The sequence below is a fragment of the Nymphalis io genome, chromosome 25 (genome assembly GCF_905147045.1).
Source record: "Nymphalis io chromosome 25, ilAglIoxx1.1, whole genome shotgun sequence".
NCBI classification, from domain to species: Eukaryota; Metazoa; Arthropoda; class Insecta; order Lepidoptera; family Nymphalidae; genus Nymphalis; species Nymphalis io.
Genome location: NC_065912.1, coordinates 6,704,376 through 6,724,149, shown reverse-complemented (window position 1 = coordinate 6,724,149; position 19,774 = coordinate 6,704,376). Strand labels below are relative to the sequence as shown.

The 19,774-nt window shown below is 33.2% G+C and overlaps 1 protein-coding gene across 1 annotated transcript in view; it reads right to left on the bottom strand.

Annotated features, from left to right (window-relative positions):
- LOC126778166 (uncharacterized) overlaps positions 1–15,379 on the bottom strand; it is a 67,705-nt gene extending 52,326 nt beyond the window's left edge. The window contains exon 1 of the mRNA XM_050501610.1: positions 15,129–15,379. The gene's annotated coding sequence lies outside the window, so the exon portion shown is untranslated. The remainder of the gene's footprint in view (positions 1–15,128) is intronic.
- Between the last annotated feature and the right edge of the window lie 4,395 nt (positions 15,380–19,774).

Genomic DNA, 19,774 nt, shown 5'->3' with positions numbered 1-19,774 from the left:
AAGTCGAATCTCACTTATGAAAGCAGTCGTAAAATGACAGAAAGTTCTTTAAAAAATGGGTTCTTACAGAATATCACTGCTGTAAAGATGCCTCATTATCTCTTGAAGAGAATTATTCAAAATTCATAAAATCACCCAATATGATTTGTGTGGATTTCCTCACGAATTTTGCAAAATAAACTCTAAGTACTTAAGCACTTGACTAGTTTATTGATTGTCCACGTGTCTTTCACTTTCGGCTAATTTATTTGTCTTGAAATTATGACTTTTAAGACGAGCAAATTGTTTATACAATGTTTACTAACAAAACGCTCAGTGTTTATTTCGTTTCTCAAGCCCCAATGGTCACTCACTCGTTAATATTTTGTTGAGATCCACTTAATCCCATGTCATCTTTTAAACTAATAATGATGTATAATTATATTTCCTATCACTGAAACGGGGGACAATGATGAACACGATGGCTGAAGTCATTTGATGATGAAACATACAATTTATTTTTCTATATTTCCAGGTAAGTAGTTATTGATTATAATAGCTTTAGAGTTTTTTTTATTCCTAAGCATTGTATGTGTTATATGTTTGTGGTATACAATAAAATTTTTATCATTACTAACTAGCATTTGTGATTTTATCTGTGTTGAATTTGTATTGCACATGCAATAAATATGTACCTATAATTTAAGTTGTTATAAAATTCGATAGACTAAGCCGATTGTAATGTAATAAAGACTAGAATATTCCCTAATATTAAAACATTTGTTTACTATCGTATTTTACTGTGTACATTCGTTTGTTATCATTGATATTGTACGTTTTAATAATAATAATAATATCCTGGGACATTTTTCACACACGGCCATCTGATCCTAAATTAAGCTTGTACAGAGTTTGTACTATGGAAACCAGGCAACTGATATCTACATATACTACTTTTCTTTTGTAAATACATACTTATACACCCAGACTCAGGACAAACAGACATGTTCATGCACACAAATATCTGTCCTGGGTGGGAATCGAACCCACAACCTTCGGCGTGAAAGGCAAGCATCCACCAACCACGCCAACCAGTTCGTCGTAAAGATAACTCCTGACAATCAGACTGACAAAAATAATAATATGTATGTTTGTTTCTGGTTTTTCTAACTCGTAAACAGTCATATTAACTTTTAAAGCAGTTATTTTGACAAAACAAGCATACACTTAGTTTAATTTATTTGTATTTATATTTGAGTTCAATGAATTCAATATAAAAACGTGACTTGTTGTATTTAGTGCAACAGATGCAGTTCTTCTTGTTCCACATTCCTGTCCGAACAGGTTTAATAGATACGATATACTTGTTAGATGAAAATATAACTGACGTTTAAAAATGTCTTGTGACTGATATTTCTTTTTTCATAAAAATCTGATTAACATTCGTTTTTGAAAACGTAACAATGATGCAAATATATATATCGTATGCCGTTTCTTACAATCTTCATCATCATCATATTCAGCTCACATTAATCCACTGCTGGACATAGGCCTCTTCACAGGCGCGCCAGTTCTCCCGGTCCTGTGCTAGTCGCATCCATTGAGCACCCGCCATTTTCCTAAAATCGTCTGACCATCGGGCGGGTGGTCTGCCCACTGGCCTTTTTGCTTCTCTAGGCTTCTTACAATCTTAAAATACATTAAAGCTGAAGATTCTTGGGATGATTCTTCAAATCTAACGATATATTTTGTCAAACGTTTTGAAGTAAAGTAAACAAAATACGAGCGATGACGATCAATATGTCGTCTTTAAAAATTCTCTGCGGTCTCTTTATGTCTCAAAAAATTAAATTTTTTTAAAACCATTGAAATCACTACTCCAAATCTATAGACATCATATTTTATAATGGTTGGTATCGATATTTTATTTGCAGTAAAAATGCATAGAACAATCTGACTGAATCATTCTATTACTTAGAACTAAACACTTCATTCCAGTATATATATAATATTTATCGATCCAACAACCTGCATAACAGCCTTGTGGAATATCTAAAAGTTCTCCTCAAGAGTAGAGGCCTTTGACCTTCAGTGGCGACATATTGATTGTTTATATTAAACTTCCTATTAATAGATTAAGATATAATATTAGTGCAACAGATACAAAGGATATAACTGGAGAGAGCAGATTGACGTCGCATTGAGGTTTCACTGACCTCGTAACAAATATAGTTCCGGGCTTAAAAGTGTGTCCGAACCAAAAGAGAAACAATCGCACGTTGATTTCAGATTAATTGAAAGAAGCTGATATCGTTGCAAGCAAAATGCTCTGTTGTGATGACGTAAATATAAATAATCTTTTTTTAGTTTTTTTACAATATATGTATCCAAAGTTATAAAATTGTATTTGTCCTATAGAAATAGTTTCACTCCTTAGAAGTTGGTATTTTCGTACAACAACAATTTCTAGAGATAACCTGTGATAAAGCAATGAGCACAAAGGCGTTTCGGGTCAAAGAGTGAGAGTCTGTTTAGTGTTCGGCCATCCTGTCCATATTTGAAGAGTGAGTAATCCAGTGTAAATAGAGTCACAAGACACATAACATCTCAGTTCCCAGGGTCACATTTACCATCTCGATTTTCAAACATTTTTTTTTATTTAATTAATGTCATAATCTAATGTAGTATCAATATTAGCGTGCTCCGAGAAAAGACATCACGATAATTATAAATAATAGCTTATATTCTCGATAAACACGATTGTCTATTGCTAAATTAGTGTCGTATAGTTCTATAAGAGATCTAAATTAGTGAAAACTTAAGAAGGGCTTTTACCGCTACGATTGTTGGAATTCTTAAAACGAATTCAAATTGATGTTTAGATTAATTGAAGATTTAATATAGAATTCCCTTTAATTTTTACAAAACATAAGAAAATTTATTTATTTATAATTAAATTAGAAAAAAATAATTACGCGTAATTGTATTCTTATTTGTTTTTTATTTAAAAAAATATTTTAATAAATAAAAATATATTATATGGTAATAAATAAATATGGGTATTAATCGAACAATTAAAAAAATGTACATTGCAACTGGTATTATAACGATACTAATGATTTTTTATTTAAAACAAGTTATAATTTTTTTTCGTTAAAAAAAGGAATTAATAAAACGATTAAATAAAAAGTTTTAATAAAACGATTAGTAATTAATTTAAAGTTTCTTCTTCTGGAATCATCCAAATAAATTAAGTTGCAATTTTACGAATCATTAATTCCACTTTGCGAATTTGGTATAGGAAAATAAATCTTTTTTTAAAGTGTAAAGCTGTGAACATCTGTCGGCATAATTAGGATAAAATTTTCATATCCCACGATATTCGTAGAAAGTTTCGAGGAACACACAGTTACGTGCTGTCGTTCGAAATGAGGAAAAAATGTTAATTCTATGGAAACCGGTGTCAAGTGGGACGACAGCGTTGACCTTGGTATGTGAAATGAAACGTTTTTTTTTTTATTCATGTTGCTGAAATACTGGAAACTCGCGCTTATATCATAATTTAAAAATATATATACTTCTAACTTGACTGCCTCGTTGGTCTAATGGCTTGATGTAAGGCCGCAGACCCAGAGATCCTGGGTTCAATTCCCAGGTCAGGCCAATAAAAAGTTATTGGGTTTTTCTGTCAGAAAATTCTCAGTAGCAGCCTGGAGTCTGGAAGTTGGAAGTGTATACACCGGGAGTGTATACACTTCCAACTTCCAGACTCCTCTGCCTCGTTCCGGTCGTGTCGGATTGCCGTCTTATCGGATTATAAGAGTTAGGGAATACAGAGTGCACCTGTGTTTGCGCACACACTTGTGCACTATAATATATCCTGCGTAGTTGGCTAATCTCTCTTGAGATTGGCCACCGTGGCCGAAATCAGTCTGGAGGACATTAGTATTACTTTCAAATTGAATATAATAAGAATGCGTGAATCTTAAGCGATGATCGTGGGTTCAAACCCGTGCAAGCACCACTGAATTTTCATTTTTTTTTTTTTTTTATAGAATAGGAAGGCGGACGAGCATATGGGCCACCTGATGGTAAGTGGTCACCAACGCTCTTAGACATTAGCATTGTAAGAAATGTCAACCATCGCTTACATATCCAATGCGCCACCAACCTTGGGAACTAAGATTTTATGTCCCTTGTGCCTGTAATTACACTGGCTCACTCACCCTTCAAACCGGAACACAACAATATCAAGTATTGCTGTTTTGCGGTAGAATATCTGATGAGTGGGTGGTACCTACCCAGACGAGCTTGCACAAAGCCCTACCACCAGTAAGATCATATGCTTATTTTGTGATTATAATTCATCTCGTGCTTGACGGTGAAGGAACACGTCGTGAGGAAACCTGCATATGTTTAATTTCACTGAAATTCTGCCACATGTAGTATTCCACCAACACGCATTAGATTTGCGTGGTGGAATTGAACGATATCAGTTTGTCACCACTGCGCATAGATTAGCGATGTAAATAACAACTCCTTATATCGCCAATGTGCTACCCACCTTGGAAACTAAGATGTTATGTTCCTTGTGATTGTAGTTACTGGCTCACTTGCCCTTCAAGCTAGAACGCAATAATATTAAGTATTGCTTATGTAGAATATCTGATGAGTGGGTGGTACCTAATCAGATGGACTTACACAAAGCATTACCTCTTAGATTTCTAATACTTGGGTCAAATGGATTACAAAATTAGGCTAGAATTCTGATGTTTGTTGCTAAGATTTGAAGATCTGCAAAAGTGATAGAACTTGAATACAACAATGCTATTAAAGCTTATGAGAATTAGAAACGTTATGTTTGAACAAAACTCGTTGAGAAACTAAGCTGCTTTCTAAATATTAATTTATATTTATTCTTCCTATTCTATTTGAACATTAAATTTTTTAATATTATTTGTTTTTTTAATTACATACAAATGATTATATATTTACTGATTTTTTTTCCAAATACATTCTAGAGTCTGAGCTTTTCAAGCCATTATGACACATGTTTTATAGTTTTACAAATGTACGTTTATATGTTTTAAAGAATTATGCTAAGTGTTTTGAAGTGCACGACACTACCAGAAATTTAATATCGTAAAAGCAACTCCTCTGTTTACTGTCTGTCTTTGTTTGAACAGGTGACCGAGTGGTCAGCCCACGTCTACATATTGTATACCTGAGGCTTTAGCCCAGCAGCTGGATATTTATTTTACGTGTTATTAATTGCACTATTAAAATCAAAATATCCTTGGTTCAAGTAGGTTCTTATAATCTTTTGAATTGTCATGTTACAGTGTAGGTGGAATGTAAAGTTATCACCGGTTCTAAAGGTAAACTCTACCGAGAAACAGGTAACAAACTTAATGGTTAATCATTTTCTTGAATGAAATAGTAAATCAACTTTAAATTCCTAAATATGTTTTCATGAACCTACAGAATAACTTACTTTTTTCATGATTAATTTTGTTTTATAGATCTAACTTATATCAAATTTTTGGATTTAGTATTCGAATGTTTATATATTTTATTCACCATTGGATCAGATTGAATCAAACGAAAATTGACACTTTGTTACAATATAAATAATTATCATAATAATTGTTTTATTAACAAAAAACGGGGACTTCCCCCGTATAGTATATATGGTTTATGTTGTTTATTGAGTCTGTCGGTTTAAGATTATCGAATATTTTTCTGGATTAATGTATTTTTTACGAAATATAACGTGTCATTAATCTTCCCCTATGGGGGTAAGGCAGCTCGACTTCGTTCATTTATTTTATTTTTGATTAATGTTTAGGTTATGCGATATACCGAGATATAATCCCTTTTATATATGAGCTGTCACGATCTACAGTGACGTCATTATTATATGTTCAATATATGTCATCTTTCTTATAGCTTTTCTAAGGTGAGATTTAATATATATTTTCTAATAATTTTCAAGCACATCAGCGTTTCATAAATTTGTTGATTCCATGAGAGATATATTGATATAACAGCTTGGATTGCGGTTGAGAACAAACATTTATTCCAAAAAAACATTGAATACTTGAGGAAAATAAATTTTAATCACAATTAAGTTTTACAGGTTATTTAGAACAAACAGATAATTTAATTTTTTTTTTTTTCAAAATAAGTAAGCATATCGTCTCAACTTTTTAAAATATAAGACTTTACTGCATATAATTAGGACGAATGGTTAAAAAGATAATACGACATAGGCATGGAACCGCGACCGTGTCGTAATCTATTGAATGATATTTCTATTAGACGGTTTTTTTCAACACACGTTGAAACACACGGTTTTTACAACACGTCAATCTATTTAAAAAGAAATTTCTTTATCAATAAGAAAATTTTATTTAGAAAAAAAATTATTTTTTACAGTATGTTTTTTGGTAGCATAGATTAAGATATAATTTAAAATATCAAATACGTGAGACAATTTTATTAACGTTCGGCCAACGCGAGTTTCGGAATCAGGAAATAAATCATAGCACTCAGTACCAACCGATCCAAAATCATAATTTAATCACAAGTAAAAATGTTTACCGCCCAACGTAGTGGGCACGGGTCAGCTAGTAATTAATAAAATAATATTAAAAGTTTTCATCTGAGAAACAACTTGGAAATATTATAAATCTTATTTTTATCTTTATAAAACAATTAATTCTGTTAATAATAATAATTAACAGACAAACTATATAATTAAATATAACAATGTTATCGTGAAATATCATTTGACAAAAAAAAAATTTAATAATAACATTCATTAGTATACCAAAGTATGACATACAATTTAATAATAGTTTAGACTCTCCTGAAAAAAAAAATTGTTACGTTAGATTATACTAAAAAGATAATTTTCTTACATTTTCTTTTTTTTATATAGTATGCCATTTTTTTAAAAAGCCGAGATGGCCCAGTGGTTCGAACGCGTGAATCTTAACCGATGATCGTGGGTTCAAACCCGGGCAAGCACCACTGAATTTTCATGTGCTTAATTTGTGTTTATAATTCATCTCGTGCTTGACGGTGAAGGAAAACATCGTGAGGAAACCTGCATGTGTCTAATTTCATTGAAATCCTGCCACATGTGTATTCTACCAACCCGCATTGGAGCAGCGTGGTAGAATAAGCTCCAAACCTTCTCCTCAAAAGGGAGAGGAGGCCTTAGCCCAGCAGTGGGACATTAACAGGCTGTTACTGTTATGCCATTTTGGCAAATGGATCTAACGATAATTTGTCACCACCGCCCAGTAGACATTGGCACGGTAAGAAGTATTTACGATTCCTCTCATCACAGCGTCCCACCAACCTTGGTAACGAAGATGTTATGTTCCTTGTGCTCGTGTTAAACAGACTTAACAAAGCGAAACACATAACTACTCAGTTCAGCTATTTGGCTTTAATTTGCAAATTAAAACCTATCACGTCTCAATTAAATCAATTATATTCAAACACAAACAAACAAGCACTTAGCACTTTTGAATCGATTCCCAAGATTCAATAAAATTTTATTTTAAAGTTACGACCGATTCGGCATGTTTATTCTACCGGAGCGGTTGGTTTTTAATTAACTAAGTAAAAATTCGATGGGTAGGTTGACGTATATTAATAGTGATTAATTTAACATAAATTTACAGCCGTTATATTTTCTACCAAATAAGCTATCTGACGCTAAAATCTTATCATAATAATATATAATTATTATATAATCCTTCTGCGCGTTAATATTTCATTGAACTTATTCGAAACGGCTGAAACGATTTTGCTGTTTTTGTGTTTAGGAACCGTGGATGTATGAATAGGTGACACGGCAATAGATTCGGCGTTGTTTTTTTTTAAATAATAATAATAGCAATATTATTTCAATTTTATGAAGTTGGAACGGACGGCTAGTATTAACATAAGTTTCGTTCTTATTGTTTATCTGTTATGATAGACAAACCTTGTTTCGCTTATTCCGTATAAAATTTTATTATGGTTTAGGCATTAAGCTGAGTAAGATAGACTTATCGCCACATTTAAGTAGTGTAGTTAACAAGTACGGATTAACAAAAAGTTTTAGGCAGAGACTTAACTTAAAAAGTTTTTTATATAATATGAAAATAAATTAAAAAGTAAAGAATTATAGTTCTTTTGTGTTTTACATTATATTCGTTTGTAAATATTTGTATGTATGTGTATTACTACACCACCTACCTCTCCCTTAAGGTCTCTGATTTGTTTGAATTATCTGGTAGAAATGGCTCATCTATATGGCTCATACTAAGTAATATTATAAATGCGAAAGTAATTCTGTCTGTTTCGCTTCCGCTGCTAAACCAATGAATCGATTTCGATGAAATTTAAACTCAAAGGAAGTATATAGGATATTTTTATACTAAGCACATGAGGCACTAACACGCGACCGAAGCCGCGGAAGAAAACTTAGTCAGCTATAAAACCAGCCCGTTCTACTAAATAATGCTTCTAAGCATTTATCTTACTATTTTTATGTAGTAGTAGTTTATTAGTTATTAAGATGATACGATTAGATTTAAAAACACTATTTCATTGTGTTCATATTGTTCGTTTTAATTTAAAGTTGTCGACGACGGTATTATTTGATGTATCCAATTGGACTGATCTGTGGAAATGATAATAAATCAAAATAGAGAAACAATTATTTGGCTCGATTAACGGGATACTTATGTAGGTTAATTATTGTTATTTATTAAACTTACCTACTCCTGTTTCTTTTAAACCGCTTTGAAGTATCAATAAAATTATATAATTTAATTTAAATACGTATTTTATGGTGTCTTTCGTTATTAAATTACTTTACCTTAATTTCATTTCGTTTCGAGTTTCTCTCTAAATAAATTACATAGCTATTTATAAAGCTTGGAATTTGTTAAAGTGTCTAAAACTCTGATATATTTTTTGTTTTGAATTCATCCTATTTCTTATATGAAGTTTATTTTTGAGTTATTACTTCAGCAAGTCGGATAATGATTTGAGTTATTTTTATCTCTTGAAATCCTGAATAATGTTATAAATGAAAAGGTGAGTTTGATTGTTTGTTACGTTTCCACGTTTTAACTACTCAATCTTCATAAAATTTTGCGTACACGTTTTCAAGGGATTTAAACGGGGGAATTACGTGGGCGAAAACTTGTTATTAATAAATCCTGCTTCACAGGAAAAATAGATTAGACTTACTTACCTACACAGAATTCCACGATAATTTATGATATTGCTTAGAAAATCAGCTTATAAATAACATATTTTTATCGGAACATAAAATTTATATAAATTATACAAAATAAATATTACCAGGAAGTAATCTCCTGTGAAATATCCCCTAAGACAGGATAATGGTTGTACTTGGCGCGGCGACATCATTTTATCGTCGTCTTGCACATAATACCGTTTTGGTACACTGCCAAAATGCACTTACACAATAGATTCGTGTTACTTATATATATACATATAATATTTGATTATATAATTATATTTTACATGATAATCATAAATAAATAGTATGAAACCAAGTCAGTTTTTGCTCACATCTGTTCGCTATAATCGTCTAAATTATCTATAGAATTCAAATGCGATTTTATTTTTACTATTTTTATCTCAAATTTCCAGAAATATCTTAGTAAAAAATTATTCGTTATTATTTAATATTTAGAATAAATTATATGAATTGTATTCGATTTCTTAAAAGAAACCTTTAACTCATTACTTTTCGATCAAATTTATATAATACTGAATCGAATGTATTATAAATGTCTTTAGGAAAGTCCGCTTTGGAATTTATGTTCCTCTTATAAAGAAAATATGGATGTTATAAGATATTTGAATAAAAGCCATTTCGAATACCGATATAGCGTGCGGTTAAAGAGTATATTAAACTAGATTTCGCTCGCGGATTCGCCCGCACGTTAGGGTGGGGTGTGTCTACAGATGCTAGGTATAAAAAAGTGGCCTGCGTTGCAGTTCAAGGAGGAGGGAAGGACATTGCTTTATAAGAAATTTCATCAAAATTGTTTCATTGTTTTAGCCATGAGAGCGTGACGGACATACAGAGTCACTTTCATATTTCATATTAATATTAATTCGTTAAAAGTGCACGAGGTGAAATGCTACTTTTTCCCGAGCGAAAAGCATAGGAAATTGAGGAGATCTTTTCATTGAACTTGATAGGACGTTAGAACTCATATAAAATCCATGACTTTTATATTTAACAAATTTTGGCCACCGGATTCGTCTCGGTGTTGGGAAGTAAGTAATTCTGTCTCGTTATGTACCTCTGATAACCTATATGTAATATTTCATGTAACCGTAACCGTAACAGCCTGTGAATGTCCCACTGCTGGGCTAAAGGCCTCCTCTCCCTTTTTGAGCAGAAGGTTTGGAGCTTATTCCAGCTGCTCCAACGCGGATTGGTGGAATACACATGTGGCAGAATTTCAGTGAAATTAGACACATGCAGGTTTCCTCACGATGTTTTCCTTCACCGTAAAGTACGAAATGAATTTAATCACAAATTAAGCACATGAAAATTCAGTGGTGCTTGCCCGGGTTTGAACCCACGATCATCGGTTAAGATTCACGCGTTCTTACCACTGGGCCATCTCGGATTTTTACACACACACATACACTTATCAAATCAAATAAATTCAAAATATACTACTTATTTCAAGTAGGCTCTTGCGAGCACTTCTAAATAGTATTTGTACAAGATTAAATTAAATTATTGAAGTTACAATAGTTCGGAGAGCAATAAACTCAGCAATAACTCTTTTTCAACAATCGTTACATAGAAAAAATAAACAAAATTGAAATATTATTTGTCGTGCATAGAAATCAACGAATACTAACTCAACACTTTTTATCTATATAATCCTTTATTGTATAAAGACGCCTTATTAATTTGTTTCTAACACTTTCATATTTATAATTTTCTTGAGTATTAAGTAAGTAACTTTTCATTTTCAATATATTATACAGTCGAATGAAATATGTCAGAAATTGATATTCCAATGGGTCTTAATGTGTTTTTTCTATTAAATGATGTATAATTAAGTATATGTTTATTCTCTTATATACTGTATTCAGGGTTTGAGTTACGTTGGGCCGTGTCAGCCCCGACGCCCGGGGCTTAAAAAGCCTCGTGTGTCCGTGCCGATGATGGCACCCGCAGTGGTTTTAGTGGATAAGAATCCCACATGACCCGGTTCTCACCTAAAGGAGCCGGGTACCTTTCTGAAGGTTTCCACTGCCTGAAAAAAAGGGTCTGTCAGCTCGAGCTCGACCACGATAGATGAAATATATGCTTGCGGTTAAATCCCTAATATGTCTATCGTATATTTGAATGTATATAATAAGGGTAATGTATGTTAGAATGCTACCGCGAAAGTTTTGTCTTCTGTACTATGACTGAAAATGACTTTTGCTAATAATCAAAGTTTGAATTTAATAAATAATATTAAAATTTTAAAATATAATCTATTCGTAACATTATTCTTTGACATTACAAATTTATGGACCAGAATGTCTGAATATTTATGACGAATTAATGTAAAATATCTTATGAGGTACATATGTTTTATATTAATTCACATATTATAAATAATTATAATGATTTATTTTTTTAATTGAGGTTGCCTTTTAGAAGTCAATGTAAGTGAAGACGGAGTTTGCATGCTTTGTAGTTTATTGTTTTTCTTCTTTCCAACATTTTAACATTGAATTTTTGTTGTTTTAATTAATTCGTAGCTTCAAATGAGAGATTAAAAATTTAATGCCTTATAAACATTGTGACCAGATGTCACAACACAAACAACACTGTTACTGTGACGCTGTCTTCTTCTTTCGAATGTCAAATCAATAATGACAGAGGGAGCAAAATCAGTGTTTTACTATATAGCCGCTAAGCAAAGTTTTTAAGTAAGGCTAAAACTATTTTGTTTCTAACATTTACGGTAAAGTCTTCACAGACTGTGCACACTTTAACTTGAGTACGCTAATGTGGATAAGTCGGTCGGGTAACAATTTTTAACGAAAATAAAGTAAATATCTACGTGAATTATACATACATATGTATTTTATGAAGAGATAGCCGCGTTAGAAAAAGTGAATCTTTAATATATATAGGAGGTTCAAACCATGATAACCACAACTATATTTTATGGTCTAATTTGCGTTTATATATAACAATTTTGTGATAGAATCTGGCTTATGCGTATCAATACGCGTTGGGGTTGTGTGGTGGAATAGAATCCTTGTTTTTCACGCTGGAAAAACGTATTACGCATTTCCCCCACGGAACAGTGGGGGCGGGGTTATGTGGTGCTCGCCGGTGTCCGAGGAGCCGAGTGCGCCCCGAACCTCGGAATACCCACTAAAAAACCAGCGGTACCCTTTCCGTCTTAACGAAGAGAGCTACGTGATCGCTTGCGCATGCTACCGTGACGCTCTGACGGACGGGGTGCCTATTTAGGCCTCCATTCACTAGGAGGGATTACCAGGGTACTGAGAACCCCCCTAGTCCCGGCGACGCCTATTGCGGCGGAGGGAGAAGGTGCGCATAGCGCCTCATTCTTCTCCCCGGTCTTCTTCGGTGGAGCAGGTTTGCAGCGGCGTCCTCTTCCCGCTCCCACTCCGTAGCCTCCTTCTGAGACATCACACTTTCACAGAAGAAAACCGTTTCCGACCAGCACTCCTCGCTTCCGAACTCCGATGATGCTCGGCAAGAAGATTAGATCTTAACCCAGCAGTGGGACATTTACAGCCCGTTAACTTGACTTGTTTATTGTGAATATATAATTTTAAAATGATTTCATATAACATAAGATATAAACTGCAAGTGGTACCTTCTATCTGTTTACAGCTGATATCTTGCAAAATGTTTTCATGTATCGTGGATTTTATCTCCATAGTCAGCAAGAACGCAATGTTATAAAAACAGGGACCTGCTTTAGGGCTTTTCTTTAAGAATAAACTAATAAATTTAGTGCAGAAAACGTCCGTAAAAGTCAGAAAGTGATATACGATATTGGCCATAATAATTATAACATATCAAACAGCATCAAAATAGTATACCATTCTAAGTCGGTTGTCAATATTTCACTAGTGAAATCTTACACTACTTACTTACTACTATTGTATAATAACTCACTTCGTATATTACTCGTAAAATATAGATAGTCGGCTGACGGGTATACGCTATTTTGATACATGTACCCTTTAAATATTATAATTATTATAGTCATTATCGCGTATCACAGTTCTACTTTGATTTTACAAATAACGGTATGTTATTATGCCAATAGGAATTCACAAACAATGATTTATATGTATGATTATTTTGTTTATAATATAAATTGTGTGTGATTCTAGAAATTGTACAGCAAATATCTACATATTATATATAAAAGGGACTAACAATTAATTGATGCCTGGTATCGAAACCAGACGGGTCTATTGAATACATGGTGGGATACTTCTTTAAAAAAAACTACAAACATATCTACAATAACATACTTTTAATCGAAGGTTTTTTTTATATGATAGGTAGATGGACGAGCATATGGACCACCATACCTGATATTGATATGATGATAGTCACGCCCATAGACATTGGCATTATAAGAAATATTAACCATCGCTTACATCGCCAATGCGCTACCAACCTTCGGTACTAAGGTGTTATGTCCCTTGTACCTGTCATTACACTGGCTCGCTCACCCTTCAAACAGGAACACTATAATACCAAGTACTGCTGTTTTGCGGTAGAATATCTGATGAGTGGGTGGTACCTACCCAGACAAGTTTGAACAAAGCCCTACCACCAGTAAAGGTTTGAAACATTCTCAATGAATTCCAGCCCGCATTGGAGCAGCTGGGTAGAATAAGTTAATTATAATAATATCCTAGGAAATTTCCCACACATGGCCATCTGATCCTAAATTAAGCTTGTGCTATGGAACCAGACAACTGATATACTAATACACTACTTTTCTTTTGTAAATATATACTTATATACCCAGACTCAGGACAAACAGACATGTTCATGCACACATATGTCTGTCCTGGGTGGTAATCGAACCCACAACACAATCGAACCTTCGGCGTGAAAGGCGAGTATCTATCAACCACACCAAACAGCTCGTCATTTGTAAGCCTTCTAAAACATAAGAACCTTTAGTCGCTGTGTCTTAGTCCAGCAGTGCGACATTTTAAGGTTACTTTACAGTAACAGCTTGTAAATGTCCCACTGCTAGGCTAAGTAGGCCTCCTCTCCCTTTTTGAGGAAAAGGTTTGGAGCTTATTCCACCACGCTGCTCCAATGCGGGTTGGTGGAATACACATGTGGCAGAATTTCGATGAAATTAGACACATGCAAGTTTTCACACGATGTTTTCCTTCATCGAAAACATGAGATGAATTATAAAAAAAAATTAAGCGTATTCAGAGGTGCTTTGTCCGGGTTTGAACCCACATTCATCGGTTAAGATTCTTGAATTCTTACCACTGAAACATCTCGACTTTTTTACTATAAGTTTACTTTACCGTACGTAATTTTTTCTGTTATTGTTCATCAAAAGAGATTAATTGAATGAAGTTATCTTATAAATAATTTAGGTTTGCTAACGCATATTTGAACATGTGATCGTGGATATTAGACAAAGTATTTTACCTAAGAACTACTTCGAAATACATTTAATAGATAATGCAGTTTAATTAACACAATAATAATTACATATGCATACTATGCGGAAGAGAAAACAAACACGAAAAGTGTGTTAAGGAGAAATTTTGTTGACATTTAACATTTGCAAATCATTACCGGTTTAACCATTCAATGTATGTGATCCAGTGCTTATTCGAAATAAAAAGGTGAAAGTCAGAAAAATATTAACCCAAAAAAAAATACTGTGACATTAATAACCTCATTAGGAATATATAGGGATATACAATATATTAAAAAAACTAATTAAAATGTGTCACGCATATTATTGTTCTATTTTTAAAAATAAAATAAGCGATTAAAATTGCTTAAGGGTAGAAAAAAAATTATATTTGTTATAAATGATAATACTTACACGAATATGACACCCATCGAATCCATATCGGGCACTCTCACCAAAAATCCAATTGAGGAAGAGAAAACTGCAAACCTAGATTTTAACACAGGTCAACGCACCCAACACGTGACGTAGTTAACACTTACTTTCATACAAAAATGACAACCACTTAACAATGCAATGAAAACAAAAACAAAACAAAAAATAACAAATATAAAACGTCAAATGTGAAAGATTTTCGTCCGCGAATGTTAAGAGGATCACACTGTGCAGAAGTTGCTTGGCCACTGTCACAGCCGTTGGTGTTTCTCGTTTCTCCCACCAATGTTCACCTTGTAAAAGTCGTGCGTCTAGGTCACATCGGTGCGAAATTTCATGACGATAACACACATATATATATATACATATTATATACTAAAAATTCAAGTGTTATAATGTTCCAACTTCGATAATGAAACAATTTTTATAATTTAATAAATTTCATCTATTTCGTTGTATCATGCGCGTGCGCTACCATTGTCGTGGAATTGAATGATTTAATAAGAGTGAAAGTTACTTATTCGGTTGCGACACATTTGACGCAATAATAAGCGACGAATATATCGAAGAGTCATTTGTCCTACTTCATTCACTTTCTAATAGTTATTTATGGCGACAAACTATGCTATTAGAATTTTGGTAGGCAGAGAAATTTTTACCTCCAAACTGGTAATTTTGTGTTAAATAAAAAAAAATACCGGTTCACGTTCTTACGAACTACTAATTCCTTATTTTAAGGAACCTGATAAACGGATGCACTTTTTGAAGGGCGTCGAATTCCCCTTTGTTCATATACGCCAACCATACTAATATTATAAATGAGAAAGTAACGATGTCTGTCTTTCTGTATGTTAAGATTTCGCGGCTGAATCACAGAACCGATTTTGATGACATTTGGTATGAAGCAAGCTTGAACCCCAAGAAGAACGTATGGTACTATAGTATACATTTTTGTACCTAATATCTTTCCCCCTCCTAATAAAATCTAGTAACATATATAAGTTACTACTTACTCAAATATATATATCTTTTTGTTGTTGTTGTTATTGGCTTACTATTTAAACCGAATCACAGCGATTCAAAGTATTATTGTGTAGCTGAACAATAACTGGTATGTGAAAGCCCACATACACTTGCACGAAGCCATACTGTCGAAATCATACAATAATAAATTTTACATTAAACTATATGATCTTTTAGAAGTCGAATGTAAAATATGAATTGATCTTGGCATTTTTATTAAGTAGTAAAATGCTTCTTAAGAACCAAATTAGCCTAGAATATAAAACACATGGATATTAACCAGAGGTCATTCACCTCCAACTAAGGCTAGCGACTAAGTTATTACATGTTTTTATCTCGTTTGTATGTTTGTGTCTCGGAATTCATCGCTCGCTCTATAATGGAAAATTGGATGGGTAAACCTACTATGTTCACTTTTATAAGGATATCAGTAAAACTCTTGCAGTATACTCTAAAAATATAATGCCTCTAACAAGTTGCTCAAAGTTACTAATAAGTTTTATCATGATAAATATGTTTAAAAACAAAAAAAAATATCAAAGATTCTTTTGTTTAGTCTTTTAATTCCCGAAATTTTATTCACGTAATATTTTCAAGTTCAGTGCATTTTTCATACCACAAAAGCGTAAACGTATCGAGTTTCAATGGTAACGAGTTCTCTCGATGTCGAGTTCAAGGTGAATGCACTTGACCGTAGTTTTGCCACGCGCGAAGAAAATTGTGCATTAACGAGACTATTGGAGAGTAGACAAACTATTTACTGTTTGTTTGTATTTGTTTATACCTTAATTACACTGGATTATACACCCTTTAAATCGAAAAACAAATTATACTAAGATTGCTGTTTAACGGTATATAAATACCGTGTGGGTGGCAACACTGCAAACATATTTTCCATGTGATAATTATTTTTCAAAAGAAATTAATAAGCGTTATAAAAAAGTACTCAGTAACAATAAATGTTGTGTTGTAAACGATTAATTATTTTAACAAGTAATTAATTAATTTTTAATCGAATATGTTTAATTTTGTAAACGAAAATTAAAAATATGGTAACGAAAATCTTCTGCGAAAACATAATTAATTAAAATAAACAATTATCAGGATAAAAACACGAGTGAGCAATTTATGTACATTTTATATTTTCACTTTTATTTTTGTTTAATTTTGTAGTAATTGATTACGTAAAATCAAGTTTAAAATTAATAATAATAATGTTACAAGTGGAAAAAAGAATGGAGCTAATATTTGTTATTTTCCAAGCATTTAATTGACTTTGTAATAAAAATGATGAAAAAGAGTCACTAGAGTAGAGAGTAGTTTTGTTGTTCAAGATATTAAACTTGGAAGAAATAGTGGACACGGTGTAATTTTTTTTTTTTTATATTAGCCGGAAGGGCAAATGACTACTCCACCTGATGGTAAGTGGTAGTAGAGTCCAAACGCGACGACGGCCAGTACAGACGGGAAAAACTTTCTGCACTAGCCGCCTTCGCCTTGCCGGCCCGCAAGATGCCTCTTCACGCCTCGTTTGAAGGAACCCGGGTTGTAAGAGGAGGGAAACACGTGAGCTGGTAAGGAATTCCATTTTTTGGAAGTGCGACAAAGAAAGGAGTTGCCAAATTTCTTTGTTCGCGATGGAATTGATGTCACAGTTAGGCGGTGACAACGAGAACCAGCTCGCGTGGACATAAGAAGGAAGGGGGAAGGAAGAATTAGTGAGAATAATTCCTCAGAGCACTCGCCGTGATACAGTCGATAGAAAGCGCTCAGTGCTGCTATCTCACGACGCAATTGTAAAGGTTCAAGGGTGTTTGTGACCTTTACGTCGCCAATAATGCGTACGGCACGTCGCTGCAACCGGTCCAAGGCCTCAAGTAATGTGGAAATTGCTTCTTTAAAAAAAATTTAAAAACCAAAAAATATTTAAACTCATATAACGAATAACTTCATTTGTATTCATTGAATATTCATTCTGTGAGTTTCCCGCGGCCGGGCAGGACTGTAACACAGTACTTACTACATTTCACTTTAGACTTTCAGATTGTACCGCGCCTGCTAACACTTATTAATTTCAACATATTAAGAATAAACAAAAGAAATCACCGAATTTTATAAGAAAAGAATGGTTTATAAATGACCGTATGCTCAAATCCATTGAGACAAAAAGGCAATGGAAATCACTGAAAAGATTATTATCATGACATATAAAAAAGAACTTCTCGGTGGTCCTTTATCAATTTGACAAGTTCCTTTTTATTCAGCCGGTTTATTTGAGTGGAAGGATGTAATAAGTCGAATAATTTGCGACCTTTTTGCGTATATAAATAATGTCCTTTCAAATCACAAAAGGTGATTTGAAAGGACATTATTTATATAGCTTATTACCTTTTTTATCACAACAGAAAGATATTTAAATAATCCTGATTTGATTTGTTCAGATATATATGATGATGATAATGCATCATTTTGTGTTGACTTTACGTAATACATGGCTGAATTAGCCAACAGAAAATGATGCACAGACAACACAGACTTAATTAAATTTGCATACATCATAATCGTTACACATAGATTCGTTGCAATCAGTGTAACATTACAAATTAAATAATGTCGCACGCAAAGACGCTTTTAAAAAATTAAAATGCATCTGTAGTGTGTTTAAAAACAAACTGCTTATATGAAGCAGTCATTACAAAGCGTTCATATGCATATAATTTAAGCATTGTTCATTGACTTGAAGGGAAACGTTAACTGCATCGCTGATTACAAAAAAAATAGGTAGAGGAAAACTTGATAGTACTTTAAAAATCCAATATCAGCATAGGTACACATACATATTATTATATCAGCGCTTGCAATCCGTCATCTGTAATAAAATATATTTTGCACGCGGAAAATTGTTATATAATATGTTTTGACGATAATTTTAAAAATACAAACATTGTCAAAAGTATAAAGGTGACTTCCCACGGTGCGTTGTCTGCCGATTATTGACACACGGCCAATGGTCACGGACAGCCACGCACCGTTTCGAGAATCTTGCAATGGTACGCGTCAGTCTGTGTCGATCTTAAGATTTGAAGCCATTTTGTCATAACGTAATGCAAACTGAAAGAGAACGTATCGCGGCCGCTACGGTTCTCGCACCGCACCTTTGAAGATACCGATAGCTATGAAGATAACATCTCTGCGATTCCACAGACGATAGACTCTTCGGTACAGCCCGGTCAGCGACCATCCGTAATATGACGCACCGTGGGAAGCCATTTTTATTACTCAAGCAATAAACTTTAAAATAAATTATGAGTTAAGAAGGCTAACGACTTCATATATAATTGACTTTGAAAATGAAACGTTTCCTAACCGTTAACTAGCCGTTTCAAACAATAAAATATTCATGTACACAATAATATAAAATATATATTCTTACTTAATTTCCAAACAGGTATGAGGTAATTCATTCGAACCATTAGTAAATATTTTTTAATAATCAATTAGCAAGTGCATTGCTTTTTATATTTTATATGTTTTTGGTTTGAAATGATTCTGATTATCACAAAACATAAATAGAGAAGACAGCTCAAACATGTGATTCTCTT